Source organism: Panthera leo, chromosome A1 (assembly GCF_018350215.1).
Source record: "Panthera leo isolate Ple1 chromosome A1, P.leo_Ple1_pat1.1, whole genome shotgun sequence".
Taxonomy (NCBI): Eukaryota; Metazoa; Chordata; class Mammalia; order Carnivora; family Felidae; genus Panthera; species Panthera leo.
This window is the reverse complement of record NC_056679.1, coordinates 60,767,541-60,784,234: the sequence shown is the minus strand read 5'-3', so window position 1 is coordinate 60,784,234 and position 16,694 is coordinate 60,767,541.

The following is a 16,694-nucleotide window of genomic DNA, read 5'->3' as shown; positions in this document are numbered from 1 at the left end:
TCTCACCTAAATGTCAGATCTGAATCTATAAAAATTCTAGAAGAGAGCATAGGCAGTAATTTCTCTGATACCGGCCATGGAACCATTTTTCTAGATATGTTTCCTAAGGCAAGAGAAACAAGTGCAAAAATAAACTATTGAGACTAAACTAAAAAGCTTCTGCACAGCAAATGAAACAATCAACAAAACTAAAATACAACCTATCAAGTGGGAAAAGATATTTGCAATGACATATCTGATAAAGGGTTAGTATCCAAAATATATAAAGAACTGACACAACTTAATACAAAAAAAAAAAACACACAAAAACAAAACAAAACAAACAAAAACAAGGAATTCAATTAAAAACGGACAGAAGCCATGAACAGACATTTCTCCAAAGATATCAAAATTGCCAACAGACATAGGAAAAGATGCTTAACCTCACTCATCATCAGGGAAATACAAATCAAAACTACAAAGAGGTATCACCTCACAACTCTCAACCTGGTTAAAACAAACAAACAAACAAAACACAAAAAGTAACATGTCTTGGCAAGGAGGTAAAGAAAAAGGAATCCTCAGGCACTGTTGGTAAGAATGCAGACCGGTAAAACTACTGTTGAAAACAGTATAGAGCTCCTTAAAAAACCAGAAATAGAATTACCATATGATCCTACAATTTCACTACTGCATATTGACCCAAAGAATACAAAAACGCTAAATTGAAAGGATATATGCTCTCCAATATTTAATGCAGGATTATGTATGATAGCCAAATTATGGAAGCAGGCCAATGTCCATCAATAGATGAATGGATAAAGAAGTGGTGCGTGTGTGCACACACGCGCACACACACACACAGGAATATTACTCAGCCACAAAAAAAGAATGGAATCTTGCCAATTGCAACAATTTGGATGGATCTAGAGAGTATAATGTTATGTTAAATAAGTCAGAGAAGTACAAATACCATATTATTTAACTCATATGTGGAATTTAAGAAACAAAACAATTGAACACAGAAGAAAGAGAAAAACAAAAACAGGCTCTTAATTATGGCAAACAAACTAGTAGTTACCAGAAGGGAATTGGTTGGGATGATGGTTGAAATAGGTGAAGTGGATTAAGAGTACACCTGTCATGATGAACACTAAATAATGGATAGAATTGCCAAATCACTATGTTGTACATTTGAAACTAATAAATTAAAAACAAAAACCCTATGGGTATAGAAAAATATTTATGATGAAAAAGAATATTAAAAGAAACATACACTAAATTTGGATCTTTATGAATTAGAGGTAACCACTTGAAAAATAAAAAAAAAATCTTGACTTTCAGATGGTCTCCATAATTTCCAACTCTGTTGTTCAAATATTTGTGTAATTCCCTACACTCGAGTGTGTCTGAGAACTGTACATTGCTTCTAAAAAATACAGTATGACAAAGATAAGTGGGTGTCACCTCTCATGGTAATGTTATATTAGACTCTATCTGGCTAGCAGACTCACTTTAGAGATTCTCCTTGCTAACCAAATGTTTATAGTGAATGTGTTCCCCTCAAATTTATATGTTGAAAACCTAACTCCCAGTGGCTGTATTTGTAGATGGAAGCTCTAAGGAAATAATTAAGTTTAAATGAGGTCATAAGGCTAGGGCCCTGATCTGGTAGGATTAGTGTTCTTATAATAAAAGATATGAGAGGTGTCTCTCTCGATGCACTTGCACTGAGGAAAGGCCATGTAAGGACATAGAAAGAAGGTAGCTGTCTACAATCCAGGAAGAGAGTACTTCCAGAAACCAAACTTACTGGTTCTTGTTCCGGGGTTTGCAGCCCCTAAAACTATGAGGAAAAGAAAAAATTGGTTAAGCCACCAAGTCTGTGGTGTTCTGTTATGGTACCCTGAGAAAACTAATACACTGGATGAGAAAAAAAAATAGCCATGGTGAATATAGACCACATGGAAGAAACTGTAGGCAGCTCCCAAGAGGAGGCAGCAGAAACCTCAAGTTTAAGACAGCAAGCAAATGAATTCTATCAATGAATGGAGGAGTCTTAGAAGCAGATTCTTCTTTAGTCAAGCTTCCAAATGAAATCTAACATGAAACAAATTCAGCAAACTTGCAGGACAAAAAACCAGCATACAAAAATTGGTTATATTTCTATACACTAACAGTGAACAATCTGAAAAGGAAACCAAGAAAACAATTCCATTTAAAATAACACCAAAAATAATAAAAACTTAGGAATAACCAGAGAGCAGAAGAAAAAAAGTAAAAGAAAGAACAGAAAAATTGCTTGAAAAAAGGATGACCAAAAAAAATCTCAATTTGATTAATGACAAATAGCTACACATTTAGAACCTCAATAGTTTAAAACATGCAAAGAAATCTACACTGAAATCCACTACAATCAAACTGTGAAAAGCCAAAGATAAACAGAATCCTGAAAGCAATAAGGGAGAAGCAACTCATCCCAAAGTACCCTTAATACAATTCATAGCAATGTTCTTATCAGAAACCATGGAGACAAGAGTGATTGGTGTAATATTTTCAAAGTGCTAAGAGAGATTAGGGGCAACCAGTAATAGCAAAACTAACATTCAAAAATCAATCAGAAATTAAAGCATTCCCAGTAAACAAAGGTTGAGACATTTGGTCACTAGAAGACCCACCCTGCAAGAAATGCTATTATCTTTCAGGGTCAGACAGTAGACAGTAACTCTAAGCATATGAAGAAATATTGAACTCTGGTGAAGATAATCTACATAGGTAAAAGTAAAAACCACTACTGTATTTTTGGACTGAAAACTTCCTTTCATTTCCATATAATTTCAAAGACAAAGCATAAATTAATAATTATAAAGTTATATTAATAGTCACATAATGTTTAAGAATGTATTTATGAAATAACATGATAAGGAGCTATATAGAGTGGAAGTGTTTTTACGCTATTCAAGCTAAGTTGATACCAATTCAAAGTCAATTGGTATAAATATGGGTTGTTACTCTGTATGGTAATCACTAAGAAAATATCTAAAAAATAAACACAAAAGGAAATAAGAGGGAACTAAAAAGATATACTACAAAAAAATAAATAAAACACAAAGAAGCTAGTGATAGAGAAAATGAGGAACACCAAAAGGTATATAGCATACAGAAATCATATGATAAAATGACAGAAGTCTTTCCTGACCAGTAATTATTTTAAATGCAAATAGACTAAACTGTCCAAAAGCTAAAACTCATAGTAAAACTGTTAAAAGAAAACACAGGGGCTAATCCTCATGACCTTCAATTTGACAACTAATTCTTAGATACAACACCAAAAATATAAACAGAAAAGGAAAAAGGAAAAAAAAGGAAATATAAAAGGAAAAAAAACAGATAATTTTGACTTCATCAAAATTAAAAACTTTTGTGCATAAAAGCATATTATTAAGAAAGCGAACGCACAATGTAACAAATGGGAGAAACTATTCGCTAATCATATATATGATAATATCTAGTATCCAGAACAAAGAACTCTTACAACTCAACAACAAAAACATAAAAATCCAGTTTAGATGTAGGTGAAATTTAAATAGATGTCTCTCCACAGAAAATATAAAAATTTCCAACAACCATATAAAAAACGCTTAACATCATTAGTCATTAAGAAAATACAAATCAAAAGCACAATAATATGTCACTCACACACACTGGTACAGCTACAATCAAAAAAGAAACCAGTGTTTTTGAGGACATGAAATTAGAAACTTTTTACATTGCTGATGGGAATATAAAGTGATTCAGTTATTGTGGAAAATGGTTTTTGGCAGTACCTCAAATAAACACAGAATTATCAAATGATCCAGCAATTTCACTCCTAGCTGTACACATAGACACACACGCGCGCACACACACACACAATCAAAATGGATAGACAAATACACGCACATGCATGTTCAGGACATCACTGCTCATAGTAATCAAAAAGTGGAATCAACCCAAATGTTTATCAACAGATGAATGAAAAAATAAACTGTGGAATATACATACAATGGAATATAATTCAGCCATATACTAAGATATGATATACAACATGTATGAACCTTGAAACATTATGTTTGGTGAAAGAAACCAGAAACAATGTGTTACATATTTTATCATCCACTTACATGAAGTATCTACAGTAGGTAAATCCGTAGAGGCAGAGAGCAAATCAGCGATTGCCAAGTCCTTAGGGAGAGGTAATGGAGAGTAACTACTTTAATAAGTATGGGGTTTCTTTCGGGATTGATGACTTTTTTGGAAGCAGATACCACTAGTTGCTGCACAACATTGTGAATGTACTGAATTTAACTGAATTGGCCACTTTAAAACAGTTAATTTTTTGTTATATGAATTTCACCTCAAAAAAGAAATCATAAAAAAATACAGGAATGGAAAATATACACCGGAAAAATATAAACAAACAAAAGGCCGTGCAAGCAATTTTTTAAACATATACAGTGAAAAAAAATCATGATTTGATAAATACTAAAGAGAAATGCTATAAATTCAAGTGTAAAAATACTAGTAAAGAAACAAATTAAAAAGTACAAACACATGTATCTAACAACTTGATCTCAAAGTACAAACAACAACAGCTAGCAGAACAAGAGATACAGGTACATAAATCAATATTTGTAGTAAGATATTTTAACATGCATTTAAAGAAAAAAAAAGAGACATAAGTGAAAGAGATAGGGAATGAGAAAATAATGAAATGGAATTTATACACAAACACATTAATCTGACATTTTTATCTCAATTTTATTTTTTTAATTTTTTTTTAAGTTCATTTAAAGAACTTAAGTTCATTTAAAGTTCATTTTGAGAGAGTGAGAGAGACTGCACATGCATGAGCAGGGGAGGGGCAGAGAGAGGGAGAGAGAGAATCCCAAGTAGGTTCCATGCTGTCAGCACGGAGCCCGACAACACTGTGGGGTTCAATCCCACCTACTGTAAGATCATGACCTGAGCTGAAATCAAGAGTCTGACACTTAATCAACTGAGCCACCCAGGCGCCCTTTTATCTCAATTTTAAATTTGCATCTTTGTGTTTTGCTCTTATGTGCTACAATTACACAATGTAAATTTATTTAACCTCACATCAAATATTTATAAAATTAATAACATTAAATTCATAATGATATTCTAAATACCTTGAAGAATCAGCATTGTATATGTTGTGTTCTTTGACCACAAATGAATTAATTATAAATCAAAACTGGATTTAACCTGGATATAAACTGGATTTAAACTGGATATAAACTACATAGCTAATAGCAATCCTTATACTTGGAACCTCAATTATATATCCTATAAAATATTAGGCAAAAAGCCAATACTTAAACTAAGCAATAAATATATTTTAACAATTTTAATAATAAAATAACATTTCAGTAATAAAAATGGCAATAACAAAATGGTTGGTGAGACATACGTTAGGAAGTACTTAAAACAGTGTTGTTGATTACCTTTCTCCCAAAAAGAATAACTGATTTAAAAAAAATACACATTGTTTAACAAGTTAGAATAGGGAAATTGAACAAATAACTGAAAACAATATGAAGAAATAATAGTACTAAGCACATTAAAATAACTGTCTTTCAGGGAAGCAGGGACATCATGTTGGAAATAAGAGCAATAGGGTAAAGATAAAATATACAAGAGCGTATTGAAAAGCCATGGGCGTGCATAGGGATATCAATGATTTCTGAAATAAGGAATGAAACTGGGTATTGTGATACAGTCAAACTTGAATACAAGTTGTTAAGTTCTTTATTAGTGGAACTAGCTGACAGAAACATACAGTGTATATGGTTCTTTTAAACATAGGGAACACATAGAATTCACAGTTAAAATCTGGAAGACATAATTTGGTAAAAAAAACTTTGAAGATGAATTGAAATATATGAAAGTCAAAGTTCAAGACTTCAGCTTTTTATGAGAAGATTTTGGTGTCAACATTATTAAAAATAGAGCTTTTGGATTTTAGAATTATAATAATGATTGTGGCTCTCTATATATTTACTATAGAGATAGATATATTTTATATATATATATTTTATATAAAAGTTTTGATATGTAGTATTTTTGTTGTATTTCAATGCTAGGTTTTTTTTTTTCTAATTTCTCTTTATTTTATCCATGTATGGGTTAACATTCTATTAATTTATAATAGTCTCATCCTTTTGATACTTATGGTATAATTTTTTATGGCCAAAATATGTGGTCTATGTGATCTATCTCATCAAAAATCCGTTGAAACTTGATATATGGTATAAATAAATGGATATTTCTCAGTGGATAGAACTGTTTCAGATGTATTTAAGAAAATATATATTGTCACTAATTGTTAGGTTCTCAGTCCTAGACATGTCCATTTAATTTTGTTAATTGCATAATTAATTTTTTCCTTACTCTTACTTTTTATCTGTTTGATTAATGAATGGCTGGAAGAGGTATGTTAAAAAATATTAGACAATTATAGTAAATTTATTCATTTCCTTTTGTGTTCTAATACTTTGAAAGGATTTCATTAGGTGCATGCAACTGAAAAATTATCATACCTTATAGTGAACTGAGTCTTAAACCATAAGATAGTCCCTTTATCATTAGAAATACAATTTGTCTAAGGTCTTATCTTCTTTTGTTATTAATGTAACTATAGAGCTTATTTTTTAATATTTCTGTAGTATGTCTTTTTCTACCTGTTACGGGCTAACTCATGTCCCTTAAAATTAATAATGCTGAAGTTTTAAACGTCAGAAACTCAGAACATGACTCTATTTCAAAACAAGGTCTTCAAAGAAGTAATTAAGTTAAAATGAGGTCATTAGGGTGGGCCTTAATGTAATGTGACTAGTGTCTTCATTAGAGGAGGAAATTCAAATAGACCTATACAGAGAAAAGAGGATATATGAAGACACCGGGGGACAATGACCATCCATAAGGCAAGAAGAGAGGCCTGGAACACGTTCTTTCTTGTGGCCCTCAGAAAAAAACAACCATGCCAACACCTTGACTTTGAACTTCTGGGCTCTGTATCTGTGAGAATATAAAATTTTGTTGTTTAACCAACCCAGTCTTTGGTACTTTATTATGGCAGTCCTAGCAAAGTAATATTCCATCCTTTTTCTTTCCACCGTGTGCACTGGTGTTTCTCCTGTATGCTGCATCTAGTATTTTTTTTTTTTTTAATTTATTTTATTCACCTTGAGAGAGAGAGGGAGACAGTACAAGTGGGGGAGGGGCAGAGAGAGGGAGAGAGAAACAATCCCAAGCAGGCTCTGCACTGTCAGCACAGAGCTCAAACTCACAAACCCTGAGGTCCTCACCAGAGCTGAAATCAAGCTTTGGATGCTTAACCGACTTAGCCTCCCAGGTGCCTGACATCTAGTATTTTAATGCAATCTAAGTCCAGTTGAATTCATTTATCTTGTGAATATGACATATTTGAATTTTTTCTGCTTTCTATTTATCCCACCTTTTCTTTTTTCTGACACAGATTTCTTCCTTTGATTGCTTTATAATTTTCCTCATTTCCTTTTTCCACAACCATTGATGTAGAAGATACACAATGTTTTTGTTACTTTAAGGATTACCCTGGACACTTTACTAAGTGTAGTTTAGCATATTCTAAAATGAATCAGTAGTTTACTCTTTTCCTGAACCAAAAAAAGGAATCTAGGATGCAATAATTGGGAGCACACCTATTCTAGTTTATACAAAATGGTTTATGTATCTTCCTCACATTAATCTTACTTTTTAAAATTCTGCCAATTAGGATTTGTTACTTTTGCTTTATATCACTCATGTTAGTTCAAACTTTATTGTGATTAAAAACCTGTATTTACCATTTTACTAGCACATAATCTCTTTTTAAAAAAATTAATGTTTATTCATCTTTGAGAGACAGAAAAAGACACAGCATGAGCGGGGAAGGGGCAGAGAGAGGGAGACACAGAATCTGAAGCAGGCTTCAGGCTCTGAGTTGTCAGTACAGAGCCCGACGCGGGGCTCAAACTCACAAACCATGAGATCATGACCTGAGCCGAAGTCAGATGCTCAACCGACTGAGCCACCCAGGTGCCCCCACATAATCTCCTTTAACATGGCCAGCTTCTTCCTAGGATTTTTCCTCTTTTGAAATTTATTCACACTATAGTAATGGCTTTAGCTCAATATAGGTCAGAAAATGTCTTTGTTTAGGTTATACTCTGGAGAAAGAGTTTTGCTGGCATACAATTTTAGGACACAGATTATTCCCATCAATAATTTGGAAGTATTATTCCCTGTCTTCTCACTACGAGCGAAAAATCAGGGGTCCACACATTTTTTTACTTAATAATCAGCTTTTGTCCCCCATCTGTTTTTAAGGGCTTTTGTTTTCATGAGCAACCCTGTGGCTTTACAAAGATATATCTAGGTGTGAATTTCTTTGTATGATTACCTGTGTGAGATTCTTCTTTTTCTGAATTCTGGGATTGTATATTTCACTCACAATGATAAGGTCTGGGCTATTATCTCTTTGGATATTTTCTTTCCCTTGTCATTACTAATTTCTAGAATTCTTAAGAGGTATATTTTGGACCACCTCATCTGCCTTACTGCTAAACCTTCATACATATATTTTTTCCAAGCTTTTGTGTTTCTGTTTACATCTCAATAATTTACCTTACTTTATATGCCTATTGGTTTTATTGTCACTTATTGCCTAATATGCTGTTTGACCTTGTAGCTATGTTTTAACCTCAGTGTATTGCACCTTTCTTGGGTTTCTCCATTGCCTCTTTAATTTCTATATACACAATAAACATCCTTCATACTTCTATATTTAGTAATTTAATTAAATCAGATGTTCATTTATCTGGTTCTGATTTTCTTTAAATTCTCCTTCATTTACTTATTTCTGCATTTTGTATAGTTTTGGGTTTTTTTTCAGCTTTCAATTATTACTACAATTTCACATTTCCTGGAATTCTATCTATAGAAATATTTTGAGAACCATGTTGAGGAAACATTTCTTTTAGGGGGATTTATGTTTGCTTATATCAATTGCCTAAGAATACTATAGTCCTATGTTAAGTTTCAAAAAGCATGTAGCTTTTGAGACTCCTTGAGAGTCAATAATCAAATTATATGAGAACTAGTTAATATTAACACATTCTCTGGGGAGCCATTTTTTTTTGTTTCAATCTTTACTCAGAACCAGGGATAAAACAGAAAATCTCCCTTGCTCTTTTGTCTGTACGGTGAGAATTTTTTAATTCACTTTTTGCCTGAGAGAGATAACCTTTCTTTGGACCTTGATATATATAAGGTGGTGTTGGATCCAAATTCACACTCTACTCAGGACAAGGTACTAAATTTCTGGGCCACTACCATTGATTTATATGTCCCTTGGTATCTGGTAGTTATAGAAACTGTGTCACTTTCTGGACCAGAGAGCTGTATTTCCATCCATAATGGATTTCCCTATTATCTTTTAGGGTCTCTAATAATATACACACACACTATTATTATTATAATTAGTATTCCTATATGGAAATTAGCCAATTGCCAAGATGTCTATCTTACTACAAGCAAAGGTCAATGCGATTCTATTAACATTAAAATATATTATGTATTACATGCTATTGTGACTATATCACTACTGCAATAATTTGTAAAAAGCTGAATTCTACATTTTTCATTGTTATTCATACAGCAAAGTACTTTACATAAGTAGGTGTCTTATGGTGACTGTTGAATCAAATTTAGAAAATAATAAAGCTCTATGGCATGTCATTAGAAATATACTTTAATTTGGCCAATTCATCAATGATTGTTCCTATAAGATGTTTGTGCATGAGCCTCAGATACACTGTGTGATGATCACTATTTCTGTAAATAGCTATTTGATATGTGGCTAATATAAATCTCTTTGAAACCCACTTTGAATGGTAGTGTAATTGCCATAGGATTTGCATCTTGTTCTAAAATAGGTCAACTGTCAATATAGAAATATACAATTTTGTGATTCAACATGCCTTTAAAGCATGCATAATTCCTAAAATTTATTGTTCTGCATTTCTTTGCTAAAAGTATTATCTTATTCTTTCTTAATAGAAATGCAGTAAATTGTCTCAAAATGTGAACAATGTTATGATATTGTCTACTATCATCCTATTATTTCTGAAAAATTAAATTACCAGTATTTAGAACAGGAAAGATATCATTTAGAAGCTAACAAAAAGTTGTTGATATATTATAGAAATGCATATGATTAAATGGTTTTTGAGAAGTCTAAATCGTTTTTTTATTCCCTAAATAATGCAATGATTTCAGCTAATTTAAATATATTTTTCATTTGTTTTTTTAAATAATGATTTTATATTTGGAAATTATCTTCAGTATCTATTTAACAATTGGATAATAATGACCATTTTCAGCTGGGGACTCTAATTTTGATAAGTATTTTCCACTTTAAAACATTAGGCAAATACAGTCTATTCATCTTTCTATCATTTTTTCTCTGAATTACAACTTTATTTTTACTTTTTTTGTTATTTCAGTTAATGCCAGCTATTATCTCCTCAAAACTTTATTACTAAAATAAATTCAAATTTTAAGCTTTTTTCATAGAAGCTCGAAAGGGTATAAAATTCACCTCCTTTTAATATTACTTAAAAATGATATTTTAATATAGACGTAACAAGTTATAGATGGCTTTTTTGTTTAACATGAGCAGTGAAGCTTACTTTAGTTATCATTTAATACACCCATGGATAAGTTCTATTTCATGTTTGTTGCAAAAGGTATAGCAATAGTTATTATTCTAGGCTTTTCTTGGCATATTACAGGATTAAGGTATTATAAAATCATCACAGCTTAAAGCCTGAGTTTATCTACTCAGCATACTTTTATTGACTGCGTATGTGCCAGGCACTGCTAAAGGCACTGAGATTATGAAGAATAATATAGATGTGGGCTTGAGCAGGGTGTCAGTTGCTGAGCTATCAAAAATAAATGTTTAAAAAAGTAGAGGTATAAATCAAAGAATCTTATATTTAAAATAAAATTAATGTATATATTATTTTAGAGAGAGAAAGAGGGAGCAAGGGAGAGGGGAGAGGAGCAGAGGGAGAGGGAGAGAGAGAATCTTAATTAGGCTCCATGCTCAGCGCAGAGCCTGACATGGGGTTCAATCCCACAATCGTGGGATCATGACTTGAGCCTAAAACCAGAGTTGGTCACTCAACCAACTGAGCCACCTAGGTGCCCCTCAGCTTCTCTTTTTAAATTCAAATCAGTAAAATAGAATAATGTGCATAATATTATGTTCACTCAGATAGGAAGTGCACCTTTAAAAAGTATATGGCACTTGGGGTGCCTGGGTGGCTCAGTCAGTTAAGTGTCCGGCTTCAGCTCAGGTTACGATATTGTGGTCCATGAGTTCAAGCCCTGCGTTGGGCTCTGTGCTTGACAGCTCGGAGCCTGGAGCCTGTTTTGGATTCTGTGTCTCCCTCTCTCATGCTCACTCACTCTCTCTGTCAAAAATAAATAAACATTTAAAAACATGTTTTAATAAAAAAAGTATGTGGCTCAGATCACCTTTTCTTTTGATAAAATATCTGTAGAAATTTCACAAAAGTCTAAACCATTCTATATGTTGATTCCTAATTTAAAAAATTCAATTAGTTTCTGTAATAATCTATTTACTGAGGATACTTTCTTATCATATTGCTACTTCTTGATGCAAAACAGTAACACTAGCAACACTTTAAGAAGTTTTATAATGATTTATATGAGTTCTGGGTTTAGCAAAACACATATTTCAGTCTGAATTTTAAGCTACAGTGGTGATGAGAAAGAATCATGGAGCCTTGTTTCCCCTACTCTCAGCATCAGAAAATCCTAACCATGATATATGCAATGCAATTACATCATATATCATATTCTATATCATACCATATGTATTAGTTTTCCAGAGCTGCCATAAGTGTACCACAAACTGGGTAGTTTAGAACAACAAAATTTATTCTCTCAAAGTTCTGGATGCTAGAATTCTGATATCAAGATGTCAGCAGGGTTATCTTTCCTCTGAAGTCTCCCAGGAAGAATTCTGCCTTGTCTCTTTCTAGCCTGTGGTGGTCGCCAACAATTCTTGGTGTTCTTGGCTTACGTCTGCATTACTCCAATTTCTGCCTTTGCCATCAGATGGCCTTCTTCCATCTGTGTTATGTCTCTCCTTTGTCTCTCTCTCTCCAAATTCCTCTCTCTTTGAAAGGGCACTAGTTATTGAATTTAGGACCCACACTAATTCAGCATGACCTCATCTGAACTTGATTACATTCACAAAGACTATTTCCAAATAGTTTCTAAGTGGATATGAATTTGGGGGGAGGGGCATTGTTCTACTCAGCATATCATATTGTATCATATCACATATTCTATCATACAGTGTTAAGAGATTTTTAACAATTGTGATTTTGTTAATTGGCTACAGATTAAGAACTAGTCATAGGTTTACCTATAATAACAGTTTCTTAATCTTATCATTAATGACATTTTGGACTAGATAATTTTTTTGTGTGGTGAGTTGTCATTATAGGAGGTTTGAAAGCATCCCTGACCTCTACACACTAGATGCCAGTACCCTGCTTCCCTCTCTTGAGGACTGTAATTATTTTCATAGTCAAAAATGTCCCCTGACATTGCCAAATGTACCCTGGAAGTAGAATCACTTCTAGTTGAGAACCAGGATTGAGAAACACTGGACACTTTCATTTTTCTCAGTGGAAATTACAATACCACTAATTCTTATTTAGACCATTATCCTGCAGGATATCTAGTTTTTGTTTTCTTTGAGAGAGAGAGAGAGAGAGAGAGAGAGAGACAGAGACAGAGAGATCCTTATTATGCTATCCTATCTATAAAGACAATTGTTACATGTGAGAAAATAAAAAAGTGTTTTTCAAGAAATGATATATGAGACTTAAATGGAAGTACTATCAGTATAAAGAAAATGCTATGTAAACCATATGCCCATGTTGTTCTGGCAGCAAATTATTTCATTTTAGGATATCTGCATGAGGAGACAAATTATCAAGGATTTGACCGCTCTGAATCTGATTAGGGAAATGTACTTTGCCATGTAAATTTCTTACCAAATTTGCCAATAGGGATATACCTGATGTGGCCTTGAAAGCCTATCATGGCAAAACAGAACACCTGTTTTCCCAGATGAGCTTTGTATGGGCACATCCACTGTTTTCTTTAATTGTTTGTCAATATCTATCACTTCCTTTTTTTTTCTAATTTCATTGCTGTGTGGCTCTTATAATTACCACATCTTTCTTTTAGGTGTTTTATTATTTTAATCTTAGTTGAAAGAATAATGTTGATCTGTAGCCAGATAACTTGAGGGAAATATTTAACGTCTTAAATTGCCTCATAGTCAATTCTCATCCCCGTCTTGACTGCATTATTTACTCTTTTATAAGACTATTTAAATTGCTAGTTATTGAAAACAGGTAACTTACACACATATATGCCATCTTTCCCTAGCAACCAACAATACCTATATATTTCCCACAGAAAAAAAATGGTTAATCTAAAATCCTGTATTATGAATAAACAATTAAAGAAATCTTTGGTATTCATTATAGGTCGCAGATTTCCAGGATACATTTTATTCTTGTATGCACTTCAGCAGCAGTTTTAACAAGGATCTCTAGACATCTATTCCAACATAGTTTTCTACTCACCACTATAGCTAATCTATTCTTGTCTTTATTATCAATAAACAACTATTGTATTTAGCCCACTAATGCATGTCGCTCATTCTCTGAAACAGTTCTTCATGTTTTTCCTCCATCTTTTTTCAAATTATGCAGACAGTCTCAGACCTAGTTCTTGGTTCTCTTCTTGGTCTCTGCTTACTCCTTTAGTGGTCTCTTCTTGTATTAAAGGTTTATATAAATGCCAAGAAAAGCCAAATCATATCTCTAGAACAAAGTTCTCTATAGAATTCCTGCCTCGTACCTCCAACTGCCTACTTGACATCTTGGCTTCGATTTCCACTACATATCTCAACCAAAGCCCTTGTAACCAAAGCCCTGTCCTTCCTCCTCAGACCTACACTATCTCAGTCTTCTTCATTTCTGTTCCTCCCATTGCTCATGACATACTTGAAGTTATCCTTGATTCCTTTTTCTGCTTTCTTCATCTCACATTCTGTTCATCAGCAAACCTTGCTGGCCTGATCTCAAGAACACATGAATTCTAATTACTTCTTACCGCTGATACTGATGACACCCTGGTGTGAGTCACCATCACCAGTCTCCTTCATTAGTGAGATGATCTCTTATTTGGTATTTGTTTCTATCATTACATCTATAATCCATTCTTGAGATCAAATCCAAATGAATTTAGAGTAAATTATATTTCAGAATGTGTTATTCTTCTATGCTAAACCTTGAAGGGGCTCACTATGTGGCCTTACATGGAACTTGCATTCCTAACTTTTTGAGATTGAGATGCATCTTAAATTAAAATTGCTTTTGCACGGATGGATTAAAGTTATTATCTTCAAGACATGATTTGAGTTTGTGCAAATCGTGAGGACACTCAGGTTATATACCCTGTAGGAGGTTTTGGGGGCACTATATTTGTAGTATAAATTTAAACCTTAAATCTGAATGAGTACTACTCTACAGTTCTAATAATCAAGGGAGTTTTTAACCCCTCGTCCCATCTTTTGTCATGATAGAGATAGCTGAGTCTCCTTGCTATCGTTTTCTATTTTGTCACCTTTACAGTGTGTAAAATTATACCTCCTAATAGACTCTTAGTTGTTTCTCTTTTTTGATAATTTGGTTTTTAATACTAAATGATGCTAAATGATGGATTTGGAGAATTTAACATGAGATACACACACATTCTAATCTCCGCTCTTTGGAAATGCAGCCACTGCTCAGAAAAATTTGTAAAATCTATTTTGCATTCTTATGATCTTTCGGGAGTCAAGGCACACACAATGTTCTGTGTTGGATTAACATTCCACTTATAGTGGAGCCTCAACACATAAGAACTGAAATCGATTTAGTTTTAGGATTATATTTCACTACATTTTAGGAGAGTTTGCCAATTTTTCAGTTTTATTTTTACAAAAAATAGCTCAATCAGATAATTATAAAAATTAAAAACATTAGGACCTGTTATTTCCAAATAGACTGTTCACAAGACTGAAATCATCCAGCTAATTTCAAACAATATTATCCTATGCTCTTAGACCGGTGAACATATCCAGGCAGGAAGTTTCCTGAACCAGGAGGAAACCTATATAACAAAGTATTGACCCGAGTGACAGTATTATGAAGAAGAGCATTCAGTTGTGTCAAAGCACTGAATTTTGGATGCCAAAGAAAGAAATTACCTATGTGGTGTCTGCATACTCAAAATCCCATGTAATGGTTTTTGTTATCTACTTTCTTTAGATCTCCATTTCATTCTAGTATTTCTAAAGATGAATAAGATTTAATCAAGGACAAGTCCTTTGTAAACAGTCCACTGAGTACTGAGGAGGAGAGAAGGCGGCAACAAGTAAATCACTAACACGTGCATTTAGGGAACCAGGTCTCAATAATATTAACTAGGTCAGGGAGTTGTCAAGGACCAATAATTCTAGAGGCACACAATGTAACTTGTATTGATTCAAAATCTAGTTTGCAGTGGTTGATACCCTCATTAACTCGCTTGAAGCAAAAAGGTCTTCAATAAGCGAGTTGCAGCCCTGTGATTGGAAAGCAATATCGTTCTGTCTGTGTGAATTAAAAATAAATCAGCCATGTTTCAGGTCAGTCTTCCCTTTTAGGAGTATCCTGGTTTCCAGTAGTAACTTTTGACATTTGTTTTTTTTAAATGTAAACTTTTAAGAATCTCTAAGAAAAGCAATGAAAAAGCATATAAACTTTCATTCTTGCATAAGGTTTCAAAGGATTAAAAAACCAAGCTGAAGTCTTCTCATGGCCTCATGGGGGTCCATAGGTCAAGGATAAGAATTTCTGCCTAAAGGATTCCAGGCTAATGAATACCCTGAAGTGCTGGTATTATGGGGCTCCTTTCCAGTGAGAATCTTTGTAGGATATCCCTTATATACATAAAGAACACTAGAATAGAGAGTACAATAGTATTTTTTTTTTCTTAATTCACTTGTGGATATTAACACTTACTTTGTAGACCTAATTAAAATTAGAATATAAAAGATCAAATTACAAAAGCAATGTAATATTTTCAAATGTAGAAATCTACTTAATGATGTATATTAAGAGCAGTGCTGGAAAATATGTATATACATGCATAACATACACTATATATAATACATATTTTCTATTTAATTATTTATTTTTTAAATTTACATCCAAGTTAGTTAGCGTATTGTGCAGTGATTTCAGGAGTACAATCCAGTGATTCATCCCCTACATAAACACCCAGTGCTCATCCCAACAAGTGTCTTCCTTAATGCCCTTTGCCCATTTAGCCATCACCCCACCCACAAACCCTCCAGCAACCCTGTTTGTTCCCTATATTTAAGAATCTCTTATGTTTTGTCCCCCTCCCTGTTTTTATATTATTTGCTTCTCTTCCTTATATTCATCTGTTTTGTATCTTAAATTCCACATGAGTGAAGTCATATA